Source organism: Mobula hypostoma, chromosome 4 (assembly GCF_963921235.1).
Source record: "Mobula hypostoma chromosome 4, sMobHyp1.1, whole genome shotgun sequence".
Taxonomy (NCBI): Eukaryota; Metazoa; Chordata; class Chondrichthyes; order Myliobatiformes; family Myliobatidae; genus Mobula; species Mobula hypostoma.
The window spans coordinates 120,793,843-120,813,840 of NC_086100.1; positions in this window are offsets into that span (position 1 = coordinate 120,793,843).

Here is a 19,998-nt window from a genome sequence, read left to right on the forward strand (position 1 = left end):
TCAAAGGCATGCAGGTAGAGGGGAAAACGGCCCTAATGTGAAGTCTGAAGGCAGCTGATGAGAATGTATGGAGAAAAATATGGGATTAATGTAGTATTAGGATTGATAGGTTTTGGACAGCTAGAGTGAAAAATCGTGTGCTTCTGGGCCTGGTTTACTGTTCTATGCTCTAAGATGCCATTTTGAGCACATCTTGAGTGTCGTGGCACTACAATGGCTCCTTCTCTCCCTCTCCCCCTCTCTCCCCCTCTCTCCTCCTCTCTCTCCCTCTCTCTCCTCCTCTTTCTCTCCTTCTCCCTCCCTCCCTCTCTCTTTGCCTTCTTTTCTAATTTTTTTCTATCTAGCTAGCTTGCATAATACACACTTTTATAACAGAAACTTGAACTCAGTGCTCACTGAGACTTTGGACGTGACTTCTAAATAAGCCTTGTGTTAATCTTTGATCCTCTGAAATAGCACAAATGTAAGTTCCAACTGATTGATCAATTATATTATGCAAATTTAGTGAGGAGCATGAATAACATTTAAGAGATTCACTTTCACAGATTAGCCAGTAGTTCAGCCATGTACATGGAAAGACCTCAGGTCTGCGAGGTCTGCATGCCCTTCCAAATTTATGCTGGAGATACAGTGCTGAAATTTTGATTGCGGTTAATCCTTATTTTGCATTCGGGAAAATTGCTACACAGCTGAAGATCAGAAGTTTGAGTGCATCAGTAAACCTTTCACAGTGTGCTAGAAAGCTAAAATCTAATTTACGAGGAGTGATTGATACGTTTGTGGTCTAAGGTAGAAGGAGTCAATTTTAGAAAACCTAGCACATTTATTTTTCAACATAGTCCCCTCCTACATTTACACACTTAGTCCAGCGGTCGTGGAGCATACGGATCTTGGACCTCCAGAAAGTGTTCACAGCAGGGGTGATTGATAAGTTTGTGGCTTAAGGTAGAAGGAGATGAGTTATATAGTTCTCGTTACATTGAGGACTATGTTGAAAAATTAAATGTGCTAGGTTTTCTAAAATTGACTCCTTCTACCTTAGGCCACGAACTTATCAATCACCCGTCGTATATTGATGTAAAAATCCCACTGGGCTAGGCAAGCCTAGTTCACAGCTGACATATGGTTCAAAATGGGGAGAAAAGCTTTGCTAATTATAATAGCATCACATTTGGAATGAGAGAAAGTGGAATAATGGTGACTGAATAAAGTCTGTACCAAAAAATCTGAGAGTCTCATTAACATCGAGCTAATCAATGGTCCAGATTTTGCTGGCTCTCAGATTTGCGAAGGAATGTATATACTAATGCCTTGGGTTTTCAGAAACATTACAAAATGATTAAAGAATCATTTAAACATTGAAAATAATTATTGCACATTAAAAGTTAAATCACTTAAAAATCACATATACAAGTTAATACAGAAAAATAGGTTAATTAATTCAAAAAATTTAAATTGCGAGCTAACACTTCTCCAATTGAGCCATTGCTTTCCATTTAAATAAGTGAACTCACTGTTGTTACATCAGATCCAGGGTGAGATGGCTCAGTGGGCAGGGTGCCCAGATTAACTGGGAATTTGCCGTGCCCCAGCTCTGCTGCTATGTTCCATGAGGAGTCCAGTTTCAGAGCATAGTCAGGACATTGCTGGAGAGGCTCAGCCAGCAAGTTCAGGACTCCTGCATTATTACAGGAGTTTTGAATTTCCTGACATTCATGAAAAAAAATTGATGCTGGTAGGCCAATGCACACAACTGAATACACATTCCAGCCCATTGTAATGATCTCTGGATTTGATTTAAATTATTGTCAGTGCCCTTATAGCATCTGAATAGTTCCACAAATATTTGTCAAACACAGCAGAATACTTTTCCATCTCCATCTTTAAGTCAGACCTGCACTGTTACTCATGTGCTTCCACAATTCCTACTGTAACATGTCAATGTGCACTTAATAAATTTCTTGGACAGACTTCCTGCCTTTCCTCCACAAAGTCACCAAACAACAAAAAGGGAATATTGAGGGAACATATGTAAAGTTTCTACTAAAGAGGGGGTTTCTCATGATTTAGTAAACTTTTCCATGTTAAATGGTAATTGCTGTTACTTAGCGTGTCTATAATTTGGCTTCATTCATTTCAATGGCTTGATTTTCTTATGCACTGGCCTTCAGTGCAGAGAAATGGTAATATTAAGTACATGGCAATCTTCTTGGTCATAGAGAAGTACAGCACAGAAACAGGCCCTTCAGCCCATCTAGTCCATGCCAAAACCACTTAAACTGCTTACTCCAATTGAACTGCACTGGGATCATAGCCTTCCATATCCCTACCATCCATGTACCTATCCAAACTTCTCTTAAATGTTGATATCAAGCTTGCATGTACCACTTGTGCTGGCAGTTCATTTCACACTCTCACAACCCTCAGAGTGAAGAAGTTTCCCCTCATGTCCTCCTTAAACTTCACACCTTTCACCCTTAACCCATGACCTCTGGTTGTAGTCATCACCCAACCTCAGTGGAAAAAGCCTGCTTGCATTTACCCTATCTATATCCCTCATAATTTTGTATACCTCTATCAAATCTCCTCTCAATCTTCTACTTTCTAAGGAATACTGTCCTAACCTATTCAACTTCCCCTTATAACTCAGCTCCTCCAGACCCGGCAACATCCTTGTAAATTTTCTCTGCACTGATTCAGCTTTGTTTACATCTTTCCTACAAGTAGGTGACCGAAACTGCATGCAATACTCTAAATCAGGCCTCACCAAACTCTTATACAAATTCAACATAACATCCCATCTTTTGTACTCAATACATTGATTTATGAAGACCAATGTGCCAAAAGTTTTCTTTATGATCCTATCTACCTGTGACACCACTTTCAATGAATTATGGACCTGTATTCCCAGATCCCTTTGTTCTACCACACTCCGCAGTGCCCTACCGTTCACTGTGTAAGGCCTAACCTGGTTAGTCCTACCAAAGTGCAAAACCTTGCACTTCTCTGCATTAAATTCCATCTGTCATTTTTCATCCCATTTTTCCAGCTGATACAGATCCCTCTGCAAGCCAGGATAATCTTCCTCGCTATCCACTACACCCCCAATCTTGGATTTATCCACATATTTGCTGATCCAGTTAACTACGTTATCATCCAGATTATTGATATCTATGACAAACAACGAGGAACCCTGCACCAATCCCTGAGGCACGCCACATGTTACAGATCTCCACCACTCTCTGGCTTCTCCCACAAAGCCAATGTCTAATCCAATTTACCATCACATCTTGAATGCTGAGCGACTGAACCTTCTCGACCAGGCTCCCATGTGGGACCTTGCAAAATGCCTTACTGAAGTCGATGTAGACAATATCCTCTGCCTCGTCTTCCCTTCATCCACTTTCCAGGTAAGTTCCTCAAAAAACTGTGCTGCATACTATTGCAAAACATGCAAAAGAATTCAATAAGTTCAAGCCCAGCCACAGTCTGGGCTTCATGGGAACTGTGTCTGAGTAGGAGGAGGTTCCAATGGCAGAGCAGGAGGAGATTCTTGTGAGTAAGTAGCAGAGTTGAGGGGTTGATGCGGGGGTGGGACAGGGTTGAGGATGTATGTTGAGTGCTGAGGTCAAAGGGAGAATATTATAAGTGGCCATCACAAGTGACCAGTAGTTAGTACTGTAGGGATTATCTGATTCAGGTTGATTTGCATAGTATCTAATAATGTGATGCCTCACATTAAATTGATGGACACATGCTTTCTTGAAGCATTATAGAAGTTCAAATAGATCTCCATAGATCTCATTGGACAGAGGTTTGTCCATTTATCTTTCTTCTTTTGTCAATTTTGAACTCTAGATTTTTAAAATGATGTTCAAAGGCTATTTAGTTGACCGATGTGAAATGATCTCTACAGTCTGGAAGTGTCGAAGTATACCTGATTCATAATGTAGGACGAACTGCATTGCAAATTGTATGTGTTTGTTCATCCTGTACTCCATGTGCAGGTCAGTCCCGAAAGTATTAAAAGATGAAAGTTAACATTGCCATACAGTACAGACAGTATTGCTGTTTAGATTTAAATTTCAAGCTTTTTCACAATCACACCTCAGGGGAGATTATCACTTCTGGAGTGGGTGGAGAATGGGCTGTGTAGTATTTCAACAAACCCTTTAAAAGAAGTCTACAAAGAGGTATTTCTCACAGGTCAGCGGCAGTTATTTAAAAAGAGAGCTTCATGGGCGTTTGTCCATTGTACGGGGCCTATCAGCGGTGTCAACAAAGCTCTACAAACTAAATAAAAGTACAGGAGGGATAAGCAGGGCGGCAATTGTCGGGAGTAGGTCAGTGGAGAGAGTAGAAGCAACAGGCTTCGGCTCAAAAGAGGCGCTGGTTCTGTGTAAAGAGTCTGTTAAGGTTTCCGTTTTGTTTTTTTTCTCTCTTACTGTACCACTTAGGTGGCTGTGGTGTGTCCTTTGTGCTGGATGTTGGATAACTGGGAGACCCAGAGTCTCCCAGGGAACTACATCTGTGTGAAGTGCATCTGGCTGCAGCTCCTTGAAGACCGTGTTAGGGATCCAGAGCAGCAACTGGTTGACCTTCAGTCTGTCCAGGAGTGTGAGGAGATAATTAGCTCTACTGGTAAAGAATGGCTCAAATCAGTAGAAAGATGTGACATAGGATCAGAAGATGTTGAATCCTTGTGGGTTGAGTTAAGAAACTGCAAGGGTGAAACAACATTGATGGCAGTTATACACAGGCCTCCCAACAGTGGCTGGGAAGTGGACCACAGGTTACAACAGGTAATAGAAAAGGCAAGTCAAAAGGGGAATGTTATGGTAGTCATGGGAGGTTTTAACATGCAGGTTGATTGGGAGAATCAGGTTGGTAATGGATCTCAAGAGAGTGAGTTGTTGAATGCCTGAGAGATAGCTTTTTAGAGCACTTAGACCATAAGACCATAAGATATAGGAGCAGATGTAGGCCATTCAGCCCATCGAGTCTGCTCTGCCATTCAATCATGGGCTGATCCAATTCTTCCAGTTATCTCCACTCCCCTGCCTTCACCCCATACCCTTTGATACCCTGGCTAATCAAGAACCTATCTATCTCTGCCTTAAATACACCCAATGTCTTGGCCTCCACAGCTGCTCATGGCAACAAATTCCACAGATTTACCACCCTCTGACTAAAGTAATTTCTCCGCATCTCAGTTTTAAATGGACGTCCTTCAATCCTGAAGTCATGCCCTCTTGTCCTACAATCCCCTACCATGGGAAATAACTTTGCCATATCTAATCCATTCAGGCCTTTTAACATTCGGTATGTTAACAAGATCCCCCCTCATTCTCCTGAACTCCAGGGAAAACAGCCCAAGAGCTGCCAGACTTCCCTCATATGGTAACCCTTTCATTCCTGGAATCATTGTTGCGAAACTTCTCTGAATCTTCTCCAATGTCAGTATATCCTTTCTAAAATAAAGAGCCCAAAACTACACACAATACTCCAGGTGTGGTCTCACAAGTGCCTTATAGAGCCTCAGCATCACATCCCTGCTCTTATATTCTATACCTCTAGAAATGAATGCCAACATTGCAGTTGCATTCTTCACAACCAACTCAACCTGGAGGTTAACCTTTAGGGTATCTTGCACAAGGACTCCCAAGCCCCTTTGCATCTCTGCATTTTGAATTATCTCCCCATCTTAATAATAGTCTGCCCGTTTATTTCTTCCACCGAAGTGCATGACCATATACTTTCCAACATTGTATTTCATTTGCCACTTCTTTGCCCATTCCCCTGAACTATCTAAGTCTCTCTGCAGGCTCTCTGTTTCCTCAACACTACCCGCTCCTCCACCTATCTTTGTATCATTGCTAAATTTAGCCACAAATCCATTAATACTATAGTCCAAATCATTGACATACATCGTAAAAACAGCGATCCCAACACCAACCCCTGTGGAACTCCACTGATAACAGGCAACCAGCCAGGATAGGATCCCTTTAATCCTACTCTCTTTTTTCTGCCAACCAGCCAATGCTCCACCCATGCTAGTAACTCCCCTGTAATTCCATGGGCTCTTATCTTGCTAAGCAGCCTCATGTGTGGCACCTTGTCAAAGGCCTTCTGAAAATCCAAGTACACCACGTCTACTGCATCCCCTTTGTCTACCCTGCTTGTAATTTCCTCAAAGAATTGTAGTAGGTTTGCCAGGCAGGATTTTCCTTTCAGGAAACCATGCTGGCTTTAGCCTATGTTGGCATGTGCCTCCAGGTACTCTATAATCTCATCCCTAACAATCGATCGATTCCAACAGCTTCCCAACCATTGATGTCAGGCTGACAGGTCTATAGTTTCCAATCTGCTGCCTCCCACCGTTCTTAAATAGCAGAGTAACATTTGCAATTTTCCGGTCATCCGGTACAATGCCAGAATCTATCGATTCTTGAAAGATCATCATTAATGCCTCTGCAATCTCTCCAGCTACTTCCTTCAGAATCCGAGGATGCATTCCATCAGGTCCAGGAGATTTATCCACCTTCAGACCATTAAGCTTCCTGAGCACCTCCTCAATTGTAATTTTCACTGCACAAAATTCACTTACTTGACATTCTTGAAAGTCCGGTATACCGCAGACATCTTTCACTGTGAAGACTGATGCAAAATACTCATTCAGATCCTCTGCCATCTCTGCATCTCTCATTACAATATCTCCAGCGTCATTTTCTATTGGTCCTATATCTACCCTCGACTCTCTTTTACCCTTTATATACCTAAAAAAGCTTTTAGTATCTTCTTTGATATTACTCGCCAGCTTCTTTTCATAATTCATCTTTTCCTTCCTAATGACCTTCTTAGTTCCTTCTGCAAGTTTTTAAAAGCTTCCCATTCCTCTATCTTCCCACTAGCTCTGGCTTCATTGTACGCCCTCTCTTTTGCTTTCACTTTGGCTCTGACTTTACTTGTCTGCCACTGTAGTGTCCTTCTTCTCTTTGAAAATTTCTTCTTATTTGGAATATATCTGTCTTGCACTTCCCTCATTTTTCACAGAAACTCCAGCCATTGCTGCTCTGCTGTCCTTCCTGCAAATGTCCCTTTCCGGTCAACATCAGCCAGTTCCCCTCTCATGCCATTGTAATTTCCTTTATTCCACTGAAATACCAACACATTGGATTTTATTTTCTCCCTCTCAAATTTTAATGTGAACTGGATCATATTGTGATCACTGTTCCCTAAGGGTTCCTTAATCTTAAATTCTCTTATTACCTCTGGATCATTGCACAGCACCCAATCCAGCACAGTCAATCCCCTAGTGGGCTCAACAACAAGCTGTTCTAAAAAAACATCCGTTAGACATTGTACAAATTCTCTCTCGAGGTCCAGTACTGACTTGGTTTTTCCAATCCACTTTCATGTTAAAATCCCCAACGATTATCATGACATTGCCTTTCTGACATGCCTTTTCTATCTCCTGCTGTAATTTGTAAACCACATCCTGGCTGCTGTTTGGAGACCTGTATACAACTGCCATTAGGGTCCTTTTACCCTTGCCATTTCTTAACTCAACCCATAGAGACTCTACACCTTCTAATCCTATGTCATCTCTTTCTAATGATTTAATATTATTTCTTATACACAGAGCCACACCACCCCCTCTGCCTACTAACCTATCTTCCTGATACACCATATATCCTTGGATGTTCAGCTGCCAATGGCAGCCATCCTTCAGAGATTGTCACAATGTCATATTTGCCAATCTGTAGCTGAATTTCAAGATCATCTATTTTATTCCTTATGCTGTGTGTGTTCAGATATAACACTTTCAGTCCAGTATTTGTTGATTTCTGTTTTAACTGTACCATGCCTCTATTGCCCTGTAACTCATGCCACTGGCTGTGATTAAGCCTCATCTCCTGCCTGTTCTTTCTACAATCTCTATTGCAAGCTATCTTTGATTTATTTCTGTTCTCCCCTTCCTCAGCCCTATCACTCCACTTCCCATCCCCCTGTCAAATAGCTTAAACCCTCCCGAACAACTTTGTTAAATGTGCCTGCTTGGATATTGGACCCCTTTGAGTTCAGGTCTAACTCGTTCTTTTTGTACAGGTCGTACCTCTCCCAGAAGATACCCCAATGATCCAGGAACCTGAAGCCCTGCCCCCTACACCAGTCTCTCAGCCACACATTAATATGCCTGATCACGCTATTCTTGCACTCGTTAGCATGTGGCACAGGCAGCAATCCTGAGATTACTACCCTGGAGGTCCTGCTTTTAAGCTTCCTACCTTACTCCCTGAATTCTCTCTTCAGGACCTCCTCCCTTTTTCTACCTATGTCATTGGTACCAACGTGGACCAAGACTTCTGGCTGTTCACCCTCTCCCTTCAGAATACTCTGCACCCACTCAGAGACATCCTGTACCCTGGCACCCGGGAGGCAAAACACCATGTGGGTATCTTTATCAGGCTGACAGAACATCCTCTCTGCTTTCCTCACTATGGAATCCCCTATGACTACTGCATTCCTCATCTTCCTCTTTCCCTTCTGCACTACGGAACCAGGCTCAGTGCCAGAGACCCGATCGCCGTGGTTGTCCTCTGTCTGGTCACCCCCCTCAACCGCATCCAAAACGAGACAATGATTACTAAGGGTGATGGCCACAGGAGTGCTTTCTACTATCTGAGTTCTTCCCTTCGCTTCCCTGACAGTCACCCACTTATCTAACTCCTGCAGCCTCGGGGTGACTAACTCCCTGTAGCTCCTCTCTATCTCCTGCTCACTCTCCCTAATAAGCTGTAGGTCATTAAGCCGCAGCTCCAGATTCCTAACACGGTCTCTCAGGAGCTGCATCTCGGTTGTACCTAGCACAGATGTAGCCATCTGGAAGACTGGAAGATTCCCAGGATTCCCACATCCAACACCCAGAGCAAAACACTAACCCTATCAACATGCTCTCTATTCCTCAAAAAATGCAAAGAGCATCTACAAAGTAAATGGCAGGATACTTGGTAGTGTGGAGGAGCAGAGGGATCTGGGGGTACATGTCCACAGATCCCTGAAAGTTGCCTCACAGGTGGATAGGGTGGTTAAGAAAGCCTATGGGGTGTTAGCTTTCATAAGTCGAGGGATAGAGTTTAAGAGGCGCAAGGTAATGATGCAGCTCTATAAAACTCTGGTTAGGCCACACTTGGAGTACTGTGTCCATTTCTGGTCACCTCACTACAGGAAGGATGTGGAAGCTTTGGAAAGAGTACAGAGGAGATTTACCAGGATGCTGCCTGGTTTAGAAAGTAGGCATGATGATCAGAGATTAAGGGAGCTAGGGCTTTACTCTTTGGAGAGAAGGAGGATGAGAGGAGACATGATAGAGGTGTACAAGATAATAAGAGGAATAGATCGAGTGGATAGCCAGCACCTCTTCCCCAGGGCATCACTGCTCAATACAAGAGGACATGGCTTTAAGGTAAGGGGTGGGAAGTTCAAGGGGGATATTAGAGGAAGGTTTTTTACTCAGAGAGTGGTTGGTGCGTGGAATGCACTGCCTGAGTCAGTGGTGGAGGCAGATACACTAGTGAAGTTTAAGAGACTACTAGACAGGTATATGGAGGAATTTAAGGTGGGGGCTTATATGGGAGGCAGGGTTTAAGGGTCAGCACAACATTGTGGGCCGAAGGGCCTGTACTGTGCTGTACTATTCTATGTTCTATGTTCTTGCCAAAGCCTGTCGCATCTACTCTCGCCACTGGCCTACTCCCAACAATGGCCGCTCCGCTTATCACTTCTGTACTTTAACTTGGTTCATCAAGCTCAGTTGCTGCTGCTGATAGGCCCCGCACAGTTTGCCATTGAGCCTACCAGGGGATCAGCTATACCGGATTGGGTGTTATGTCATGAACCAGAGGCATTCAGGGAGCTTAAGGTAAAAGAACCAGTGATCATAATATGAGTTCAATTTGAAATTTGATAGGGAGAAAATAAAGTCTGATGTAGCAGTATTTCAGTGGAATAAGGAAAATTACAGTGGTAGGAGAGAGGAGTTGGCCAAAATAAATTGGAAGGAGATGTTGGCAGGGATGTCAGCAGAGCAGCAATGGCGCGCGTTTCTGGGAAAAATGAGGAAGATGCAAGGCGTATGTATTCCAGAAATGAAGAAATACTCAACTGGTAAAATAGTACAACCATGGCTGACAAGGGAAGTCAAAACTATTGTAAAAGCAAAAGAAAGGGCATACAACAAAACAAAAATTAGTGGGAACATAGAGGATTGGGAAAATTTTAAAAACCTACAGCAAGCAACTAAAAAAAAATCATGAGAAGGGAAAAGATGAAATATGGAAGCAGGCTAGCGAATAATATCAAAGTGGATAGTAAAAGTTTTTTCAAGTATGTTAAAAATAAAAGAGAAATGAGAGTGGACATAGGATCACTAGAAAATGAGGCAGGAGAAATAATAATGGGACACAAGGAAATGGTTGATGAACTAAATGAGTATTTTGCATCAGTCTTCACTGTAGAAGACATTAACAGCATGCCTGATGTTGTAGTGTGTGAAGGAACAGAGGTGGGTGAAGTTACTGTTACAAGAGCGAAGGTACTCAGAAAGCTGAAAGACCTAAAGGTACATAAGTCACCCGGACCAGAGGAACTGCACCCAAGGGTTCTGAAAGAGGTAGCATTAGAGATTGCAGTGGCATTAGAAATGATCTTTCAAAAATTGTTGGACTCTGGCATGGTGCCAGAGGAATGGAAAATTGGAAATGTCACTCCACTCTTTAAGAAAGGAAGAAGGCAGCAGAAACGAAATTATAGACCAGTTATCCTGACCTCTGGTTGGGAAGATGTTGGAGTCAATTGTTGATGAAACAGGTAGGCTGCAGAGGGACTTAAACAGATTAGGAGAATGGGCAAGAAAGTGGCAAATGAAATACAATGTTGGAAAATACATGGTCATGCACTTTGGTAGTAGAAATAAATGAGCAGACTACTTTCTAAACGGGGAGAAAATCCAGGAATCTGAGATGCAGAGGGACTTGGGAGTCCTTGTGCAGAACACGCTGAAGGTTAACTTGCAAGTTGAATCGGTGGTGAGGAAGGCAAATTCCATGTTAGCATTCATTTCAAGAGGTCTAAAATACAAGAGCAAGGATGTGATGCTGAGGCTTTATAAGGCACTGGTGAGGCCTCACCTTGAGTATTGTGAACAGTTTTGGGCCCCTCATCTTAGAGGAGATGTTCTGGCATTGGAGAGGGTCCAGAGGAGGTTCACAAGGATGATTCCAGGAATAAAAGGGTTGTTATAGGAGAAATGTTTGATGGCTCTGGGTCTGTACTCGCTGGAATACAGAAAGATAAGGGGAGATCTCATTGAAACCTTTTGAATGTTGAAAGGCCTAGACAGAGTAGATGTGGAAAGGATATTTCCCATGGTGGGAGAGTCTAGGACAAGAGGGCACAGTCTCAGGATAGAGGGGCACCCTTTCAAAACAGAGATGCGGAGAAACATCTTTAGCCAAAGGGTGGTTAATTTGTGGAATTTGTTGTCACATGCAGCAGTGGAGGCCAGGTCATTGGGTGTATTTAAGGCAGATATTGATAGGTTCTTGATTGGACGTGGCATCAAAGGTTACGGGGAGAAGGCCGGGTACTGGGGTTGAGGAGGAAAAAAAAAGGGATCAGCCATGATTGATTGGCGGTGCAGAATCAATGGGCCAGATGGCCTAATTCTGCTCCTATGTCTTATGGTCTTATGATCTAAACACTGTGTCCAGTTTACTATTCCAGTATGCTTCCCAATCTGATACTATAATTCTAAAGGGGGAGGGCAAACAGCTGGAAGTCATGGTACATATTGGCATCACTGACATGGGTAGGAAAAGCATGGAGGTCCTGAAGTGAGAATTTAGTGAGCCAGGTAGAAAGCTGAAAAGCAAACACCACTCCCCCCGCCCACCCCTTGTTAGCCATCTCTAGATTGCCAGCTGCTCCATGTGCCAGTGAAGGTAAAAATAGCTTGCTATGGTAGATGAATGCATGACTGAGAAAATGGTGTAGGGGACAGGGTTTCATATTTTTGGATCATTAGGATCTCATCTGGGGAAATGTGAACTGTACAACAGGGATGAGTTACAACTGAACCCGAGGGAGATGAATATCTTTATGAGCAGGTTAGCTAGAGCTGTTGAGGAGGGTTTAAACTAATTTGGCAAGGGACGGGAATCGGAATGATAGGGCTGAGGATTAAGGCTACTAGTTTACATGGACAGACAGTGCATAGTGAAACTGTCTGGAGGACAGCCCGCTGTTTGTGCAAAATTTCAGTCAGTGGGATGAGTTGAAGTGGAAAAGAGGGTAAAAATTGAAAAGGGTGATAAATACAGGACTGAAGGTGTACTTGAATGCATGCAGTATATGGAATAAAGTAAATGACATTGTAGTGCAGTTAGAGATCGGCAGGTATGATGTTGTGGGCATCACCGAGTCATGGCTGAAAGAAGATTATAGTTGGGAGCTTAACATCCAGAAAACACATTATATTAAAATGACAGGCAGGTATGCAGAGGGGGTGGCATGGCTCTGTTGGGAAAGAATGAAATCAAATCCTCAGAAACAAGTGACCTAGGATTAGAAGATATGTAATCCTTGTGGAAAAGTCGAGAACCTTCAAGAGTAAAGTGACCCTGATGGGAATTATATACAGACCCCCAAACATTAGCCAGGATGAGGACTACAAATTACAATGTGAGTTAGAAAAGGCATGTGAAAAGGGGAATGTTATAGAAGTCATGGGGGATTTTAATACATTGGGAAAATCAGGTTGGTTCTGAATCCCGAGAGAGTCTGTAGAATGTCTACAAAATGGCTTTTTAGAGCAGCTTATGGTTGAATCTACTGGAGGATCAGCTATTCTGAATTGGGTGTTGTGTAATGAACTGGATTTGATTAGGGAGTTTAAGGTACAGGTACCCTTAGGAGACAGTGAAAATAATATGATAGAATTCACCATACAATTTGAGCGGGATAACCTAAAGTCAGATGTATCAGTATTACAGTGTACTAAAGGGAACTACAGAGGCATGAAAGAGGATTTAGCCAAAGTTGATTGGAAGTGGAAACTAGCAGGGATGACAGCAGAGCAGCAATCTGTATAGTCTGGGAGCAATTTGGAAGGCACATGATAAGTAGATACATCCATCCCAAAGAAGAAGTATTCTAACGTCAGTATGATACAACTGTAGGTGACAAGGGAAGTCAACGCCAACATAAATTAAAAGAAAGGGTATATAGCAGAGCAAAATTTGGTTGAAAGTTAGAGAATAGGAAAACTTTTAAAAAACCAACAAGTGTAACTAAAAAACCATAAGGGGAGGGAACAATGAAATATGCAGGCAAGTTAGCCAAGAACATCAAAGAGTATACCAAAAGTTTTTAGAGACATATAAAGAGTAAAAGAGAGGTGAGATTAGGTATTGGACCACTGGAAAATGACGCTGGTGAGGCAATAATAAGGGACAAGGAAAAGGCAGATGAACTGAATAAGTATTTTGCATTAGCCTTCTTTGTGGAAGACACTAGCAGAATGTTGGAAGTTCGAAAGATTTAGGGGGCAGAAGTGAGTGCAGTTGCTATTTATAGGGAGAAGGTGCTTAGGAACCTGAAAGGTCTGAAGGTAGACAGTCACATGGACCAGATGGACTACACCCCAGGGTTCTGAAAGAGATAGCTGAAGCGATTGTGAAGGCATTAGTAATGATCTTTCAGGAATCACTAGATTTGAAGTAGTCCCGGAGGACTGGAAAACTCCAAATGCCAGTCCACTCTTCAATAAGGAAGAGAGTTAGAAGAAAGGAAATTATAGGCCAATTAGTCTGATCTCAATGGTTGGGAAGATGTTAGCTATGTTTAAAAGGAAGTTAGATATGGCCCTTGTGGCTACAGGGGTCAGGGGGTATGGAGGGAAGGCTGGGTTCTGAGTTGGATGATCAGCCATGATCATAATAAATGGCGGTGCAGGCTCGAAGGGCCGAATGGCCTACTCCTGCACCTATTTTCTATGTTTCTATGTTTCTATGTTAGAGCCGATTGTTAAGGATATGGTTTTGGGCTACACGGAATCAGAGGCGGAGGCCACCGTCAGTCAGAGTTGACTGGATATTGCATCCTAGCTGTCCAGATACACAAGCCTGGGCAGTATGATATGGAGCGCAAGCTGTTGCCCATGTAGCATGCTCCCCTTCTTCACGCAACTGATGACCCCAAAGGAACCAGCAGCATCACAGGAGTTGCCAGTCAGCATTGAACTCAAAGTTGGACTGCCTTAGGGACCCAGCTCCAGACTTTTTCCCTTAGGGTTTACTCTTGAAGCCGTCCCCATGAATATGTAGAGCCGCAATGCAGCGGAGGTTTGAGATCAGAGACTTCCTTCTCCTAGATGAGCTGCCAGACATGGCTGATGAGCTCTATCTGCCCGAAGTGGTTGGTTTTAAGGCACCAGTAACCTGCCTTTCCTCTTCTCCTGTCAGCAAAAGCTGTTTCGCCGGGCTTAGTAGCTAAGCCACACATGAAGGCCAGGAGGTGGATTAGGTTGTCAGAGGCTGTTCGAGGCTCATGCCATTGGGAGGATTTAATAGGTAGTGGGAGCTTGTCCCCATTACCACCCCCAGCTATAACTTCCTTCAGGAACCTGGGGTACATGGAGACACATGATAAAATCATATAAAGTCATGATAAAGTCAGCATGTTATTTTAAAGGAAAATCTTGTCTAAAGAATCTGTTGGAGTTCATTGAGGGAATAACAAGTAGGACAGACAAAGGAGATGTTGTGCACTTGGATTCTCAGAAGGCCTTTGACAAGGTGCTGCACATGAGGCTGCTTAACAAGATAAAAGCCCTTTGTACTACAGGAAAGATATGAGTACGGATAGAGTATTGGCTGATTAGCAGAAGGCAAAGAGTGGGAATAAAAGGAGTATTTTCTGAATAGCTGCCAGTGACTAGTGGTGTTCCACAGAGTTTGGTGTTAGGACTGCTTCTTTTTATACTGTATATCAATAATTTGGATGATTGAATTGAAGGCTTTGTGGCCTAGTTTGTGGATGATATGAAGACAGGTGGAGGGCTAGGTAATTTTGAGGAGTCAGGGAGGCTGCAGAAGGACTTGGACAGATTAGGAGAAGGCATAAAGAAGGTGACTAGGGAGCTTAAGATAAAAGAAGCCTTAAGAGGCATTGGTCCCAATATGATTGAGTGCAGCTTGAAATTTGATAGAGAGAATGTAAAGTCTGACATAGCAGAGTTTCAGTGGAGTTATGAAAAATACAGTGGTATGAGAGAGGAGTTGGCCAAAGTAAACTGGAAGAAGATGCCGGCAGAAATGACAGCAGAGCAGCAATGGCGCGAGTTTCTGGAAAAAATGAGGAAGGTGCAGGATAGATGTATACCAAAAACAAAGAAACACTCAAATGGCAAAATAGTACAACTGTGGTTAACAAGGGAAGTCAAAGGTAATGTAAAAACAAAAGAGAAGGCATACAACAAAGCAAAAATTAGTGGAAAGACAGAGGATTGGGAAGCTTTTAAAAACCTACAGAAAGCAATTAAAACAAGTATTAGGAGGGAAAAGATGAATATGAAAGCAAGCTAGCAAACAATATCAAAATAGATAGCAAGAGCTTTTTCCAAGTATGTAAAAAATAAAAGAGATGAGAGTGGATATAGGACCACTAGAAAATGAGGCCAGAGAAATAATAACAGGGGAGAAGAAGATGGCAGATGAACTTAATGAGTATTTTGCATCACTGTGGAAGACACGAGTAGTGTGACAGATGTTGAGGAGTGTGATGGAAGAGAAGTAAGTGAAGTTACTATTACAAGGGAGAAGATGCTCAAAAAGCTGAAAGACCCAAGGATGCATAAGTCACCTAGGCTAGATAAACTGCAACCTAGGGTTCTGAAAGAGGTAGCAATAGAGATTGTGGAGGCATTAGTAATGATCTTTCAAAAATCATTGGACTTTCAAAAATCATTAGCATGGTGCTATAGGACTGGAAAATTGTAAATGTTGCTCCACTCTTCAAGAAAGGAAATTGTAGACCAGTTAGCCTGTCCTCAGTGGTTGGGAAGATGTTGGAGTCAATTGTTAAGGATAAGGTTATGGAGTACTTGGTGACACAGAACAAGATAGTACAAAGTCAGCATGACAAACCTGTTAGAATTTTTTGAGGAGTTTACAAGTAGTATAGATAAAAGGGATGAAATGGATGTTGTATATTTGGATTTTCAAGTGCCACACATGAGGCTGCTTACCAAGTTAAGAACCCATGGTATTATAGGAAAGTTACTAGTATGGTTAAAGCATTGGTTGATTGCTAGGAGGCAGCAAGTGGGAATAAATGGGTCCTTTTCTGGTTGGGTGCCAGTGAATGGTGGTGTTCTGCAGGGGTTTGTGTTGGGATTGCTTCTTTTGTGCTGTATATCAATTATTTAGATGATGGAATGGATGGCTTTGTTACCAAGTTTGCAAATGATACAAAGGTTGGTGGAGATGCAAGTAGTGTTGAGGAGGTGGGCTGCAGAAGGACTTAGGTTAGGAGAATGGGCAAGAAAGTGGCATATGAAATACAATGTTGGAAAATGCATGGTTATGCACTTTGAAAGATGAAATAAGTGTGCAGACTATTTTCTAAATGGGGAGACATTCCAAATATCTGAGATGCAAAGAGACTTGGGAGTTCTTGTGTAGAAGAACCTAAAAGTTAACTTGCAGGTAGAATCGGTGGTAAGGAAGGCAAATGCAACATTAGCATTCATTTCAAGAGGTTTAGAATACAAGAACAGGAATGTGATGCTGAGGCTTAATAAGGCACTGACGAGTTCTTACCTTGTGTATTGTGAACAGTTTTGGGCTCCTCATCTAAGGAAAGATATGCTAGTATTGGAGAGGATTCAGAGGAAGTTCACAAGGATGATTCTGGCAATGAAGTGGTTATCATATGAGGAACGTTTGACAGCTCTGGGTCTGTACTCACTGGAATATAGAAGGATGAGAGGTGAAATCCTTGAAATCTTTTGAATGTTGAAAGGCCTAGACAAAGTAGATTTGGAAAGGATGTTTCCCATGGTGGGGGAGTCCAGAACAAGAGGACACAGCCTCAGGATAGAGGGGCATCCATTTAAAACAGAGATGCAGAGAAAGCCAGGGGGTGGTGAACTTGTGGAATTTATTACCACAGGCAGCTGTGGAGGCCAGGTCCTGACTGGACATGGCTACAAAGGTTATGGGGAAAAGGCCGGGGAGTGGAGTTGAGGAGGGGTAAAAAGGATCAGCCATGATTGAATGGGGGAGCAGACTCAAGGGCCAAATGGCCTAATTCTGCTCCTATGTCTTATGATCTGGAAGTGGAAAATAGAATAGAGTCGGGAAGTGTAGAGTTGTGTACTTTAGTAGAAGGAATAAAAGCATAGACAATTTTCTAAACGGGGAGAAAATTCAGAAATCCAAGGTACAAGGAGACTTGGGAGTTCTCTTGCAAGATTGCCTGAAGGTTAATTTGCAGGTGAATCGATAGTGAGGAAGACAAATGCAATGTTAGTATTCATTTTAAGAGGACTAGAATATGAAATCAAGGATGTAAGGCTACACTCACAACACGCTGGAGGAACTCAGCGGGTTAGACAACATCTGTGGAAAAGATCGGTCAACGTTTCGGGCCAGAACCCTTCGTCAGGACCGTAGAGGGAAGGGGCAGAAGCCCTGTAAAGAAGGTGGGGGGAGGGTGGGAAGGAGAAGGCTGGTAGGTTCCAGGTGAAACCTACCAGCCTTGACGACTACATTGATGCTGTTTCCTGCACCCATGCTGAGCTCGTCAATTTCATCGATTTTACTTCTAACTTCCACCCAGCCCTCAAATTCACTTGGTCTATCTCGGACACTTCTCTCCCCTTTATCAATCTCTCGGTCTCCATCTCTGGAGACAGACTGTCCACTGACATCTTCTACAAGCCCACTGACTCTCATAGCTACCTCAACTATATCTCTTCCCACCCTGCCACATGCAAAAATGCCATTCCCTATTCCCAGTTCCTCCGTCTCTGCCGTATCTGCTCCAAGGATGAGGTTTTCCATTCCAGGACATCTCAAATGTCCTCCTTCTTTAAGGATCATGGTTTCCCTTCTGCCGTCATCAATGATGCCCTCACCCGCATCTCCTCCATTTCCCGCACTTCGGCCCTCACCCCATCCTCCCGCAACCACAACAAGGACAGAGTTCCCCTTGTCCTTACCTACCACCCCACCAGCCTCCGGATCCAGCACATTATCCTCCGCAATTTCCACCACCTTCAACAGGACCCCACCACTAAGCACATCTTTCCCTCTCCACCCCTCTCCGCCCTCCACAGGGATCAGTCCCTCTGCGACTCCCTGGTCCACACGTCCCTCCCCACGGATCTCCCACCCGGCACTTATCCCTGTTAGCGCAAGTGCTGCACCTGTCCCTACACCTCTTCTCTTGCCACCATTCAGGGCCCCAAACAGTCCTTCCAAGTGAGGAAACACTTTACATGTGAGTCTGTTGGGGTCATCTATTGCATCTGGTGCTCCCAGTGCGGCCTCCTCTACATCGGTGAAACCCGACGCAGATTGGGGGACCGCTTCGTCGAGCACCTCCGCTCCGTCTGCCACAACAGACAAGATCTCCCAGTAGCCACCCACTTCAACTCTGCTTCCCACTCCCATTCAGATATGTCCATACATGGCCTCCTCTACTGCCATGATGAGGCTAAACTCAGGTTGGAGGAGCAACACCTCATATACCGTCTAGGTATTCTCCAGACCCTTGGTATGAACATAGAATTCTCCAACTTCCGGTAATTCCCTCCCCTCCCTTCCCCATCCCTATTTCACTCTGCCCCCTCCTCCAGCTGTCTATCACCTCCCTCATGTTTCCGCCTCCTTCTTCTACTACCCATTGTGTTTTCCCCTATTCCTTCTTCACCTCACTGCATCCCCTCCCCCACCCCTTTATCTCTCCCCTTACTGGTTTTTCACCTGAAACCAACCAGCCTTCTCCTTCCTACCCTCCCCCCACCTTCTTTATAGGGCCTCTGACCCTTCCCTTTACAGTCCTGACGAAGGGTTCCGGCCTGAAACATCGACCGATGTTTTCCACGGATGCTGCCTGACCTGCTGAGTTCCTCTAGTGCATTGTGAGTGTTGCTTTGACCCCAGCATCTGCAGATTATTTTGTGTTAAGGACGTAAGTCTGAGGCTTTATAAGGTACTGGTGAGGCCTCGCTTGGAATATAAAGAACCAAGTGATACGCACTGGGTCTTTTATTTAAGAAAGAATGTGCTGACATTGGAGATGGTTCAGAGAAGGTTCATGAGAATAATTTCAGGAACAAAAGGCTTAATGTTTGAGGAGTGATTGATGGGCATTTACTCAGTGGAATTTAAAAGAATGAGGAGGGAATCTCATTGAAACCTATTGAATGTTGAAAGGCCTTGATAGGGTGGATGTGAATAGAGTATTTCCTACGGTGGCAGAGTCTAGGACCAGAGGAACCTACATCAGAATAGAGGGATGTCCATTTAAAATAGAGATGAGGCGGCTGTGAACAATTGGCCTATAGATGTATTGAATACAGAGGTTGATAGGTTCTTGATTAGTCAGAGTGTCAAATGTTAATGGAATAAGGCAGGAGAATAGGTTTGAGAGGGAAATGGATTAGCCATGATGAAATGAAGGAGCAGACTAGATGGGCTGAATGGCTGGGTTCTGCTCCCATGTCTATAGTCTCATAATAAGAGTTGCACACCAATGCTTATATTTAAATACATTCCATCTGATGTGAGTCTGGAATGCAAGTCATTCAATTAATGCCAAAGAGTGACTGTAGAACAACATATACAAAAGGCTATGGGAACTCGTGAGATCAGGCAGCATCTATAAACTCAAGGATGGCAAAGACCCTCCTTGAGTTCCACCAGCATTTTG